General features: G+C 44.9%; 5 non-coding genes across 5 annotated transcripts; all 5 read left to right on the top strand.

The window, feature by feature from the left end:
- The first annotated feature begins 218 nt into the window (after window positions 1-218).
- Window positions 219-291, top strand: TRNAN-GUU (transfer RNA asparagine (anticodon GUU)). Its single transcript has one exon. It is a non-coding gene; the product is annotated as a tRNA-Asn (tRNA).
- Window positions 292-1,803: 1,512 nt separating this feature from the next.
- TRNAN-GUU (transfer RNA asparagine (anticodon GUU)) lies at window positions 1,804-1,876 on the top strand. The gene has a single exon. It is a non-coding gene; the product is annotated as a tRNA-Asn (tRNA).
- Window positions 1,877-1,950: 74 nt separating this feature from the next.
- On the top strand, window positions 1,951-2,023 carry TRNAN-GUU (transfer RNA asparagine (anticodon GUU)). Its single transcript has one exon. It is a non-coding gene; the product is annotated as a tRNA-Asn (tRNA).
- Window positions 2,024-2,244: 221 nt separating this feature from the next.
- Window positions 2,245-2,317, top strand: TRNAN-GUU (transfer RNA asparagine (anticodon GUU)). The gene has a single exon. It is a non-coding gene; the product is annotated as a tRNA-Asn (tRNA).
- A 3,422-nt stretch (window positions 2,318-5,739) lies between these two features.
- On the top strand, window positions 5,740-5,812 carry TRNAS-GCU (transfer RNA serine (anticodon GCU)). The gene has a single exon. It is a non-coding gene; the product is annotated as a tRNA-Ser (tRNA).
- Window positions 5,813-12,921: the final 7,109 nt, after the last annotated feature.

The following is a 12,921-nucleotide window of genomic DNA, read 5'->3' on the forward strand; positions in this document are numbered from 1 at the left end:
TTTTGAAGTTTTAGAAGTAACGTAAAAAGGCAAAGTTTTTACACAATACGCGGCAATCAATCTTTTTCTAAGCTTCCGTGGCGCAATGGATAGCGCGTTCGGCTGTTAACCGAAAGGTTGGTGGTTCGAGCCCACCCGGGAGCGTTGTTTTGAAGTTTTAGAAGTAACGTAAAAAGGCAAAATTTTTCCACAATACGCGGCAATCAATCTTTTTCTAAGCTTCCGTGGCGCAATGGTTAGCGCGTTCGGCTGTTAACCGAAAGGTTGGTGGTTCGAGCCCACCCGGGAGCGTTGTTTTGAAGTCTTAGAAGTAACGTAAAAAGTCACAATTTTTCCGCAATACCTGACAATCAATCACTTTCTTAGCTTCCGTGGCGCAATGGTTAGCGCGTTCGGCTGTTAACCGAAAGGTTGGTGGTTCGAGCCCAATCGGGAGCGTTGTTTGGAAGTCTTAGAAGTAACGTAAAAAGGCACAACACGTGAAAATCAATATTTCTCTAAGCTTCCGTGGCGCAATGGTTAGCGCGTTCGGCTGTTAACCGAAAGGTTGGTGGCTCGAGCCCACCCAAGAGCTTTGTTTTGAAGTCTTCGAAGTAACGTAAAAAGGCAAAATTTTTCCACAATACATGACAATAAATCTTTTTCTAATCTTCCGTGGCGCAATGGTTAGCGCGTTCGGCTGTTAACCGAAAGGTTGGAGGTTCGAGCCCACCCGGGAGCGTTTGTTTTGAAGTTTTAGAAGTAACGTAAAAAGGCAAAATTTTTCCACAATACGCGGCAATCAATCTTTTTCTAAGCTTCCGTGGCGCAATGGTTAGCGCGTTCGGCTGTTAACCGAAAGCTTGGTGGTTCGAGCCCACCCGGGGGCGTTGTTTAGAAGTTTTAGAAGTAACGTAAAAAGGCAAAATTTTTCCGCAATACCTGACAATCAATCATTTTCTAAGCTTCCGTGGCCCCACGGTTAGCGCGTTCGGCTGTTAACCGAAAGGTTGGTGGTTCAAGCCCACCCGGGAGCGTTGTTTTGACGTCTTAGAAGTAACGTAAAAAGGCAAAATTTTTCCACAATACATGACAATCAATCTTTTTCTAAGCTTCCGTGGCGCAATGGTTAGCGCGTTCGGCTGTTAACCGAAAGGTTGGTGGTTCAAGCCCACCCGGAAGCGTTGTTTTGAAGTCTTAGAAGTAACGTAAAAAGGCAAAATTTTTCCACAATACCTGACAATCAAACATTTTCTAAGCTTCCGTGGCGCAATGGTTAGCGCGTTCGGCTGTTAACCGAAAGGTTGGTGGTTCGAGGCTACCACTGAGCGTTGTTTTGAAGTCTTAAAAGTAACGTAAAAAGTCACAATTTTTCCGCAATACCTGACAATAAATCATTGTCTTAGCTTCCGTGGCGCAATGGTTAGCGCGTTCGGCTGTTAACCGAAAGATTGGTGGTTCGAGCCCAACCGAGAGCGTTGTTTGGAAGTCTTAGAAGTAACGTAAAAAGGCACAACACGTGAAAATCAATATTACTCTAAGCTTCCGTGGCGCAATGGTTAGCGCGTTCGGCTGTTAACCGAAATGTTGTTGGTTCGAGCCCACCCGGGAGCGTTGTTTTGAAGTTTTAGAAGTAACGTAAAAAGGCACAACACGTGAAAATCAATATTTCTCTAAGCTACCGTGGCGCAATGGTTAGCGCGTTCGGCTGTTAACCGAAATGTTGGTGGTTCGAGCCCACCCGGGAGCGTTGTTTTGAAGTTTTAGAAGTAACGTAAAAAGGCAAAGTTTTTACACAATACGCGGCAATCAATCTTTTTCTAAGCTTCCGTGGCGCAATGGTTAGCGCGTTCGGCTGTTAACCGAAAGGTTGGTGGTTCGAGCCCACCCGGGAGCGTTGTTTTGAAGTTTTAGAAGTAACGTAAAAAGGCAAAATTTTTCCACAATACGCGGCAATCAATCTTTTTCTAAGCTTCCGTGGCGCAATGGTTAGCGCGTTCGGCTGTTAACCGAAAGGTTGGTGGTTCGAGCCCACCCGGGAGCGTTGTTTCGAAGTTTTAGAAGTAACGTAAAAAGGCAAACTTTTTCCGCAATACCTGACAATCAATCATTTTCTAAGCTTCCATGGCGCAATGGTTAGCGCGTTCGGCTGTTAACCGAAAGGTTGGTGGTTCGAACCCACCCGGGAGCGTTGTTTTGAAGTTTTAGAAGTAACGTAAAAAGGCAAAATTTTTCCACAATACGCGGCAATCAATCTTTTTCTAAGCTTCCGTGGCGCAATGGTTAGCGCGTTCGGCTGTTAACCGAAAGGTTGGTGGTTCGAGCCCACCCGGGAGCGTTGTTTCGAAGTTTTAGAAGTAACGTAAAAAGTCACAATTTTTCCGCAATACTTGACAATCAATCACTTTCTTAGCTTCCGTGGCGCAATGGTTAGCGCGTCCGGCTGTTAACCGAAAGGTTGGTGGTTCGAGCCCAATCGGGAGCGTTGTTTGGAAGTCTTAGAAGTAACGTATTTTTCCACAATACGTGACAATCAATGTTTTTCTAAGCTTCCGTGGCGCAATGGTTAGCGCGTTCGGCTGTTAACCGAAAGGTTGGTGGTTCGAGCCCACCCAAGAGCTTTGTTTTGAAGTCTTAGAAGTAACGTAAAAAGGCAAAATTTTTCCACAACACATGACAATCAATCTTTTTCTAAGCTTCCGTGGCGCAATGGTTAGCGCGTTCGGCTGTTAACCGAAAGGTTGGTGGTTCGAGCCTAACACTGAGCGTTGTTTTGAAGTCTTAGAAGTAACGTAAAAAGGCACAATTTTTCCCCAATACCTGACAATCAATCATTTTCTTAGCTTCCGTGGCGCAATGGTTAGCGCGTTCGGCTGTTAACCGAAAGGTTGGTGGTTCGAGCCCAACCGGGAGCGTTGTTTGGAAGTCTTAGAAGTAACGTGAAAAGGCACAATTTTTCCACAATACGTGAAAGTCAATACTTCTATAAGCTTCCGTGGCGCAATGGTTAGCGCGTTCGGCTGTTAACCGAAAGGTTGGAGCTTCGAGCCCACCCGGGAGCGTTGTTTTGAAGTTTTAGAAGTAACGTAAAAAGGCAAAATTTTTCCACAATACGCGGCAATGAATCTTTTTCTAAGCTTCCGTGGCGCAATGGTTAGCGCGTTCGGCTGTTAACCGAAAGCTTGGTGGTTCGAGCCCACCCGGGAGCGTTGTTTAGAAGTTTTAGAAGTAACGTAAAAAGGCAAAATTTTTCCGCAATACCTGACAATCAATCATTTTCTAAGCTTCCGTGGCGCAATGGTTAGCGCGTTCGGCTGTTAACCGAAAGGTTGGTGGTTCAAGCCCACCCGGGAGCGTTGTTTTGACGTCTCAGAAGTAACGTAAAAAGGCAAAATATTTCCACAATACATGACAATCAATCTTTTTCTAAGCTTCCGTGGCGCAATGGTTAGCGCGTTCGGCTGTTAACCGAAAGGTTGGTGGTTCAAGCCCACCCGGGAGCGTTGTTTTGAAGTCTTAGAAGTAACGTAAAAAGGCAAAATTTTTCCACGATACCTGACAATCAAACATTTTATAAGCTTCCGTGGCGCAATGGTTAGCGCGTTCGGCTGTTAACCGAAAGGTTGGTGGTTCGAGGCTACCACTGAGCGTTGTTTTGAAGTCTTAAAAGTAACGTAAAAAGGCAAAATTTTTCCACAATACATGACAATCAATCTTTTTCTAAGCTTCCGTGGCTTAATGGTTAGCGCGTTCGGCTGTTAACCGAAAGGTTGGAGGTTCGAGCCCACCCGGGAGCGTTGTTTTGAAGTTTTAGAAGTAACGTAAAAAGGCAAAATTTTTCCACAATACGCGGCAATCAATCTTTTTCTAAGCTTCCGTGGCGCAATGGTTAGCGCGTTCGGCTGTTAACCGAAAGATTGGTGGTTCGAACCCAACCGAGAGCGTTGTTTGGAAGTCTTAGAAGTAACGTAAATAGGCACAACACGTGAAAATCAATATTTCTCTAAGCTTCCGTGGCGCAATGGTTAGCGCGTTCGGCTGTTAACCGAAATGTTGGTGGTTCGAGCCCACCCGGGAGCGTTGTTTTGAAGTTTTAGAATTAACGTAAAAAGGCAAAATTTTTCCACAATACATGACAATCAATCTTTTTCTAAGCTTCCGTGGCTTAATGGTTAGCGCGTTCGGCTGTTAACCGAAAGGTTGGAGGTTCGAGCCCACCCGGGAGCGTTGTTTTGAAGTTTTAGAAGTAACGTTAAAAGGCAAAATTTTTCCACAATACCTGACAATCAAACAATTTCTAAGCTTCCGTGGCGCAATGGTTAGCGCGTTCGGCTGTTAATCGAAAGGTTGGTGGTTCGAGGCTACCACTGAGCGTTACTTTGAAGTCTTAAAAGTAAAGTAAAAAGGCAAAATTTTTCCACAATACATGACAATCAATCTTTTTCTAAGCTTCCGTGGCTTAATGGTTAGCGCGTTCGGCTGTTAACCGAAAGGTTGGAGGTTCGAGCCCACCCGGGAGCGTTGTTTTGAAGTTTTAGAAGTAACGTAAAAAGGCAAAATTTTTCCACAATACGCGGCAATCAATCTTTTTCTAAGCTTCCGTGGCGCAATGGTTAGCGCGTTCGGCTGTTAACCGAAAGCTTGGTGGTTCGAGCCCACCCGGGAGCGTTGTTTAGAAGTTTTAGAAGTAACGTAAAAAGGCAAAATTTTTCCGCAATACCTGACAATCAATCATTTTCTAAGCTTCCGTGGCGCAATGGTTAGCGCGTTCGGCTGTTAACCGAAAGGTTGGTGGTTTGAGCCTACCACTGAGCGTTGTTTTGAAGTCTTAGAAGTAACGTAAAAAGTCACAATTTTTCCGCAATACCTGACAATCAATCACTTTCTTAGCTTCCGTGGCGCAATGGTTAGCGCGTTCGGCTGTTAACCGAAAGGTTGGTGGTTCGAGCCCAATCGGGAGCGTTGTTTGGAAGTCTTAGAAGTAACGTAAAAAGGCACAACACGTGAAAATCAATATTTCTCTAAGCTTCCGTGGCGCAATGGTTAGCGCGTTCGGCTGTTAACCGAAAGGTTGGTGTTTCGAGCCCACCCAAGAGGTTTGTTTTGAAGTCTTAGAAGTAACGTAAAAAGGCAAAATTTTTCCACAATACATGACAATCAGTGTTTTTCTTAGCTTCCGTGGCGCAATGGTTAGCGCGTTCGGCTGTTAACCGAAAGGTTGGTGGTTCAAGCCCACCCGGGAGCGTTGTTTTGACGTCTTAGAAGTAACGTAAAAAGGGAAAATTTTTCCACAATACCTGACAATCAAACATTTCCTAAGCTTCCGTGGCTTAATGGTTAGCGCGTTCGGCTGTTAACCGAAAGGCTGGAGGTTCGAGCCCACCCGGGAGCGTTGTTTTGAAGATTTAGAAGTAACGTAAAAAGGCAAAATTTTTCCACAATACGCGGCAATCAATCTTTTTCTAAGCTTCCGTGGCGCAATGGTTAGCGCGTTCGGCTGTTAACCGAAAGCTTGGTGGTTCGAGCCCACCCGGGAGCGTTGTTTAGAAGTTTTAGAAGTAACGTAAAAAGGCAAAATTTTTCCGCAATACCTGACAATCAATCATTTTCTAAGCTTCCGTGGCGCAATGGTTAGCGCGTTCGGCTGTTAACCGAAAGGTTGGTGGTTTGAGCCTACCACTGAGCGTTGTTTTGAAGTCTTAGAAGTAACGTAAAAAGTCACAATTTTTCCGCAATACCTGACAATCAATCACTTTCTTAGCTTCCGTGGCGCAATGGTTAGCGCGTTCGGCTGCTAACCGAAAGGTTGGTGGTTCGAGCCCAATCGGGAGCGTTGTTTGGAAGTCTTAGAAGTAACGTAAAAAGGCAAAATTTTTCCACAATACGCGGCAATCAATCTTTTTCTAAGCTTCCGTGGCGCAATGGTTAGCGCGTTCGGCTGTTAACCGAAAGCTTGGTGGTTCGAGCCCACCCGGGAGCGTTGTTTAGAAGTTTTAGAAGTAACGTAAAAAGGCAAAATTTTTCCGCAATACCTGACAATCAATCTTTTTCTAAGCTTCCGTGGCGCAATGGTTAGCGCGTTCGGCTGTTAACCGAAAGCTTGGTGGTTCGAGCCCAACCGGGAGCGTTGTTTAGAAGTTTTAGAAGTAACGTAAAAAGGCAAAATTTTTCCGCAATACCTGACAATCAATCATTTTCTAAGCTTCCGTGGCGCAATGGTTAGCGCGTTCGGCTGTTAACCGAAAGGTTGGTGGTTCAAGCCCACCCGGGAGCGTTGTTTAGAAGTTTTAGAAGTAACGTAAAAAGGCAAAATTTTTCCGCAATACCTGACAATCAATCATTTTCTAAGATTCCGTGGCGCAATGGTTAGCGCGTTCGGCTGTTTACCGAAAGGTTGGTGGTTCGAGCCTACCACTGAGCGTTGTTTTGAAGTCTTAGAAGTAACGTAAAAATTCACAATTTTTCCGCAATACCTGACAATCAATCACTTTCTTAGCTTCCGTGGCGCAATGGTTAGCGCGTTCGGCTGTTAACCGAAAGGTTGGTGGTTCGAGCCCAATCGGGAGCGTTGTTTGGAAGTCTTAGAAGTAACGTAAAAAGGCACAACACGTGAAAATCAATATTTCTCTAAGCTTCCGTGGCGCAATGGTTAGCGCGTTCGGCTGTTAACCGAAAGGTTGGTGGTTCGAGCCCACCCAAGAGCTTTGTTTTGAAGTCTTCGAAGTAACGTAAAAACGCAAAATTTTTCCACAATACATGACAATAAATTTTTTTCTAAGCTTCCGTGGCGCAATGGTTAGCGCGTTCGGCTGTTAACCGAAAGGTTGGAGGTTCGAGCCCACCCGGGAGCGTTGTTTTGAAGTTTTAGAAGTAACGTAAAAAGGCAAATTTTTTCCACAATACGCGGCAATCAATCTTTTTCTAAGCTTCCGTGGCGCAATGATTAGCGCGTTCGGCTGTTAACCGAAAGCTTGGTGGTTCGAGCCCACCCGGGAGCGTTGTTTAGAAGTTTTAGAAGTAACGTAAAAAGGCAAAATTTTTCCGCAATACCTGACAATCAATCATTTTCTAAGCTTCCGTGGCACAATGGTTAGCGCGTTCGGCTGTTAACCGAAAGGTTGGTGGTTCAAGCCCACCCGGGAGCGTTGTTTTGACGTCTTAGAAGTAACGTAAAAAGGCAAAATTTTTCCACAATACCTGACAATCAAACATTTTCTAAGCTTCCGTGGCGCAATGGTTAGCGCGTTCGGCTGTTAACCGAAAGGTTGGTGGTTCGAGCCCACCCAAGAGCTTTGTTTTGAAGTCTTCGAAGTAACGTAAAAAGGCAAAATTTTTCCACAATACATGACAATAAATTTTTTTCTAAGCTTCCGTGGCGCAATGGTTAGCGCGTTCGGCTGTTAACCGAAAGGTTGGAGGTTCGAGCCCACCCGGGAGCGTTGTTTTGAAGTTTTAGAAGTAACGTAAAAAGGCAAAATTTTTCCACAATACGCGGCAATCAATCTTTTTCTAAGCTTCCGTGGCGCAATGATTAGCGCGTTCGGCTGTTAACCGAAAGCTTGGTGGTTCGAGCCCACCCGGGAGCGTTGTTTAGAAGTTTTAGAAGTAACGTAAAAAGGCAAAATTTTTCCGCAATACCTGACAATCAATCATTTTCTAAGCTTCCGTGGCACAATGGTTAGCGCGTTCGGCTGTTAACCGAAAGGTTGGTGGTTCAAGCCCACCCGGGAGCGTTGTTTTGACGTCTTAGAAGTAACGTAAAAAGGCAAAATTTTTCCACAATACATGACAATCAATCTTTTTCTAAGCTTCCGTGGCGCAATGGTTAGCGCGTTCGGCTGTTAACCGAAAGGTTGGTGGTTCAAGCCCACCCGGGAGCGTTGTTTTGAAGTCTTAGAAGTAACGTAAAAAGGCAAAATTTTTCCACAATACCTGACAATCAAACATTTTCTAAGCTTCCGTGGCGCAATGGTTAGCGCGTTCGGCTGTTAACCGAAAGGTTGGTGGTTCGAGTCTACCACTGAGCGTTGTTTTGAAGTCTTAAAAGTAACGTAAAAAGTCACAATTTTTCCGCAATACCTGACAATAAATCATTGTCTTAGCTTGCGTGGCGCAATGGTTAGCGCGTTCGGCTGTTAACCGAAAGATTGGTGGTTCGAGCCCAACCGAGAGCGTTGTTTGGAAGTCTTAGAAGTGACGTAAAAAGGCACAACACGTGAAAATCAATATTTATCTAAGCTTCCGTGGCGCAATGGTTAGCGCGTTCGGCTGTTAACCGAAATGTTGGTGGTTCGAGCCCACCCGGGAGCGTTGTTTTGAAGTTTTAGAAGTAACGTAAAAAGGCACAACACGTGAAAATCAATATTTCTCTAAGCTTCCGTGGCGCAATGGTTAGCGCGTTCGGCTGTTAACCGAAATGTTGGTGGTTCGAGCCCACCCGGGAGCGTTGTTTTGAAGTTTTAGAATTAACGTAAAAAGGCAAAATTTTTCCACAATACATGACAATCAATCTTTTTCTAAGCTTCCGTGGCTTAATGGTTAGCGCGTTCGGCTGTTAACCGAAAGGTTGGAGGTTCGAGCCCACCCGGGAGCGTTGTTTTGAAGTTTTAGAAGTAACGTAAAAAGGCAAAATTTTTCCGCAATACCTGACAATCAATCTTTTTCTAAGCTTCCGTGGCTTAATGGTTAGCGCGTTCGGCTGTTAACCGAAAGGTTGGTGGTTCGAGCCCAATCGGGAGCGTTGTTTGGAAGTCTTAGAAGTAACGTAAAAAGGCAAAATTTTTCCACAATACATGACAATCAATCTTTTTCCAAGCTTCCGTGGCGCAATGGTTAGCGCGTTCGGCTGTTAACCGAAAGCTTGGTGGTTCGAGCCCACCCGGGAGCGTTGTTTAGAAGTTTTAGAAGTAACGTAAAAAGGCAAACTTTTCCGCAATACCTGACAATCAATCATTTTCTAAGCTTCCGTGGCACAATGGTTAGCGCGTTCGGCTGTTAACCGAAAGGTTGGTGGTTCAAGCCCACCCGGGAGCGTTGTTTTGACGTCTTAGAAGTGACGTAAAAAGGCACAACACGTGAAAATCAATATTTCTCTAAGCTTCCGTGGCGCAATGGTTAGCGCGTTCGGCTGTTAACCAAAATGTTGGTGGTTCGAGCCCACCCGGGAGCGTTGTTTTGAAGTTTTAGAAGTAACGTAAAAAGGCACAACACGTGAAAATCAATATTTCTCTAAGCTTCCTTGGCGCAATGGTTAGCGCGTTCGGCTGTTAACCGAAATGTTGGTGGTTCGAGCCCACCCGGGAGCGTTGTTTTGAAGTTTTAGAATTAACGTAAAAAGGCAAAATTTTTCCACAATACATGACAATCAATCTTTTTCTAAGCTTCCGTGGCTTAATGGTTAGCGCGTTCGGCTGTTAACCGAAAGGTTGGAGGTTCGAGCCCACCCGGGAGCGTTGTTTTGAAGTTTTAGAAGTAACGTAAAAAGGCAAAATTTTTCCACAATACGCGGCAATCAATCTTTTTCTAAGCTTCCGTGGCGCAATGGTTAGCGCGTTCGGCTGTTAACCGAAAGCTTGGTGGTTCGAGCCCACCCGGGAGCGTTGTTTAGAAGTTTTAGAAGTAACGTAAAAAGGCAAACTTTTCCGCAATACCTGACAATCAATCATTTTCTAAGCTTCCGTGGCACAATGGTTAGCGCGTTCGGCTGTTAACCGAAAGGTTGGTGGTTCAAGCCCACCCGGGAGCGTTGTTTTGACGTCTTAGAAGTAACGTAAAAAGGCAAAATTTTTCCACAATACATGACAATCAATCTTTTTCTAAGCTTCCGTGGCGCAATGGTTAGCGCGTTCGGCTGTTAACCGAAAGGTTGGTGGTTCAAGCCCACCCGGGAGCGTTGTTTTGAAGTCTTAGAAGTAACGTAAAAAGGCAAAATTTTTCCACAATACCTGACAATCAAACATTTTCTAAGCTTCCGTGGCGCAATGGTTAGCGCGTTCGGCTGTTAACCGAAAGGTTGGTGGTTCGAGGCTACCACTGAGCGTTGTTTTGAAGTCTTAAAAGTAACGTAAAAAGTCACAATTTTTCCGCAATACCTGACAATAAATCATTGTCTTAGCTTCCGTGGCGCAATGGTTAGCGCGTTCGGCTGTTAACCGAAAGATTGGTGGTTCGAGCCCAACCGAGAGCGTTGTTTGGAAGTCTTAGAAGTAACGTAAAAAGGCACAACACGTGAAAAAAAATATTTCTCTAAGCTTCCGTGGCGCAATGGTTAGCGCGTTCGGCTGTTAACCGAAATGTTGGTGGTTCGAGCCCACCCGGGAGCGTTGTTTTGAAGTTTTAGAAGTAACGTAAAAAGGCACAACACGTGAAAATCAATATTTCTCTAAGCTTCCGTGGCGCAATGGTTAGCGCGTTCAGCTGTTAACCGAAATGTTGGTGGTTCGAGCCCACCCGGGAGCGTTGTTTTGAAGTTTTAGAATTAACGTAAAAAGGCAAAATTTTTCCACAATACATGACAATCAATATTTTTCTAAGCTTCCGTGGCTTAATGGTTAGCGCGTTCGGCTGTTAACCGAAAGGTTGGAGGTTCGAGCCCACCCGGGAGCGTTGTTTTGAAGTTTTAGAAGTAACGTAAAAAGGCAAAATTTTTCCACAATACATGACAATCAATCTTTTTCTAAGCTTCCGTGGCGCAATGGTTAGCGCGTTCGGCTGTTAACCGAAAGGTTGGTGGTTCAAGCCCACCCGGGAGCGTTGTTTTGAAGTCTTAGAAGTAACGTAAAAAGGCAAAATTTTTCCACAATACCTGACAATCAAACATTTTCTAAGCTTCCGTGGCGCAATGGTTAGCGCGTTCGGCTGTTAACCGAAAGGTTGGTGGTTCGAGTCTACCACTGAGCGTTGTTTTGAAGTCTTAAAAGTAACGTAAAAAGTCACAATTTTTCCGCAATACCTGACAATAAATCATTGTCTTAGCTTGCGTGGCGCAATGGTTAGCGCGTTCGGCTGTTAACCGAAAGATTGGTGGTTCGAGCCCAACCGAGAGCGTTGTTTGGAAGTCTTAGAAGTGACGTAAAAAGGCACAACACGTGAAAATCAATATTTATCTAAGCTTCCGTGGCGCAATGGTTAGCGCGTTCGGCTGTTAACCGAAATGTTGGTGGTTCGAGCCCACCCGGGAGCGTTGTTTTGAAGTTTTAGAAGTAACGTAAAAAGGCACAACACGTGAAAATCAATATTTCTCTAAGCTTCCGTGGCGCAATGGTTAGCGCGTTCGGCTGTTAACCGAAATGTTGGTGGTTCGAGCCCACCCGGGAGCGTTGTTTTGAAGTTTTAGAATTAACGTAAAAAGGCAAAATTTTTCCACAATACATGACAATCAATCTTTTTCTAAGCTTCCGTGGCTTAATGGTTAGCGCGTTCGGCTGTTAACCGAAAGGTTGGAGGTTCGAGCCCACCCGGGAGCGTTGTTTTGAAGTTTTAGAAGTAACGTAAAAAGGCAAAATTTTTCCGCAATACCTGACAATCAATCTTTTTCTAAGCTTCCGTGGCTTAATGGTTAGCGCGTTCGGCTGTTAACCGAAAGGTTGGTGGTTCGAGCCCAATCGGGAGCGTTGTTTGGAAGTCTTAGAAGTAACGTAAAAAGGCAAAATTTTTCCACAATACATGACAATCAATCTTTTTCCAAGCTTCCGTGGCGCAATGGTTAGCGCGTTCGGCTGTTAACCGAAAGCTTGGTGGTTCGAGCCCACCCGGGAGCGTTGTTTAGAAGTTTTAGAAGTAACGTAAAAAGGCAAACTTTTCCGCAATACCTGACAATCAATCATTTTCTAAGCTTCCGTGGCACAATGGTTAGCGCGTTCGGCTGTTAACCGAAAGGTTGGTGGTTCAAGCCCACCCGGGAGCGTTGTTTTGACGTCTTAGAAGTGACGTAAAAAGGCACAACACGTGAAAATCAATATTTCTCTAAGCTTCCGTGGCGCAATGGTTAGCGCGTTCGGCTGTTAACCAAAATGTTGGTGGTTCGAGCCCACCCGGGAGCGTTGTTTTGAAGTTTTAGAAGTAACGTAAAAAGGCACAACACGTGAAAATCAATATTTCTCTAAGCTTCCTTGGCGCAATGGTTAGCGCGTTCGGCTGTTAACCGAAATGTTGGTGGTTCGAGCCCACCCGGGAGCGTTGTTTTGAAGTTTTAGAATTAACGTAAAAAGGCAAAATTTTTCCACAATACATGACAATCAATCTTTTTCTAAGCTTCCGTGGCTTAATGGTTAGCGCGTTCGGCTGTTAACCGAAAGGTTTGAGGTTCGAGCCCACCCGGGAGCGTTGTTTTGAAGTTTTAGAAGTAACGTAAAAAGGCAAAATTTTTCCACAATACGCGGCAATCAATCTTTTTCTAAGCTTCCGTGGCGCAATGGTTAGCGCGTTCGGCTGTTAACCGAAAGCTTGGTGGTTCGAGCCCACCCGGGAGCGTTGTTTAGAAGTTTTAGAAGTAACGTAAAAAGGCAAACTTTTCCGCAATACCTGACAATCAATCATTTTCTAAGCTTCCGTGGCACAATGGTTAGCGCGTTCGGCTGTTAACCGAAAGGTTGGTGGTTCAAGCCCACCCGGGAGCGTTGTTTTGACGTCTTAGAAGTAACGTAAAAAGGCAAAATTTTTCCACAATACATGACAATCAATCTTTTTCTAAGCTTCCGTGGCGCAATGGTTAGCGCGTTCGGCTGTTAACCGAAAGGTTGGTGGTTCAAGCCCACCCGGGAGCGTTGTTTTGAAGTCTTAGAAGTAACGTAAAAAGGCAAAATTTTTCCACAATTCCTGACAATCAAACATTTTCTAAGCTTCCGTGGCGCAATGGTTAGCGCGTTCGGCTGTTAACCGAAAGGTTGGTGGTTCGAGGCTACCACTGAGCGTTGTTTTGAAGTCTTAAAAGTAACGTAAAAA

Source organism: Phalangium opilio, unplaced genomic scaffold, assembly GCF_054372755.1.
Source record: "Phalangium opilio isolate 3A_F unplaced genomic scaffold, DU_Popi_V2 ptg000053l_1, whole genome shotgun sequence".
In the NCBI taxonomy this organism is placed as follows: domain Eukaryota; kingdom Metazoa; phylum Arthropoda; class Arachnida; order Opiliones; family Phalangiidae; genus Phalangium; species Phalangium opilio.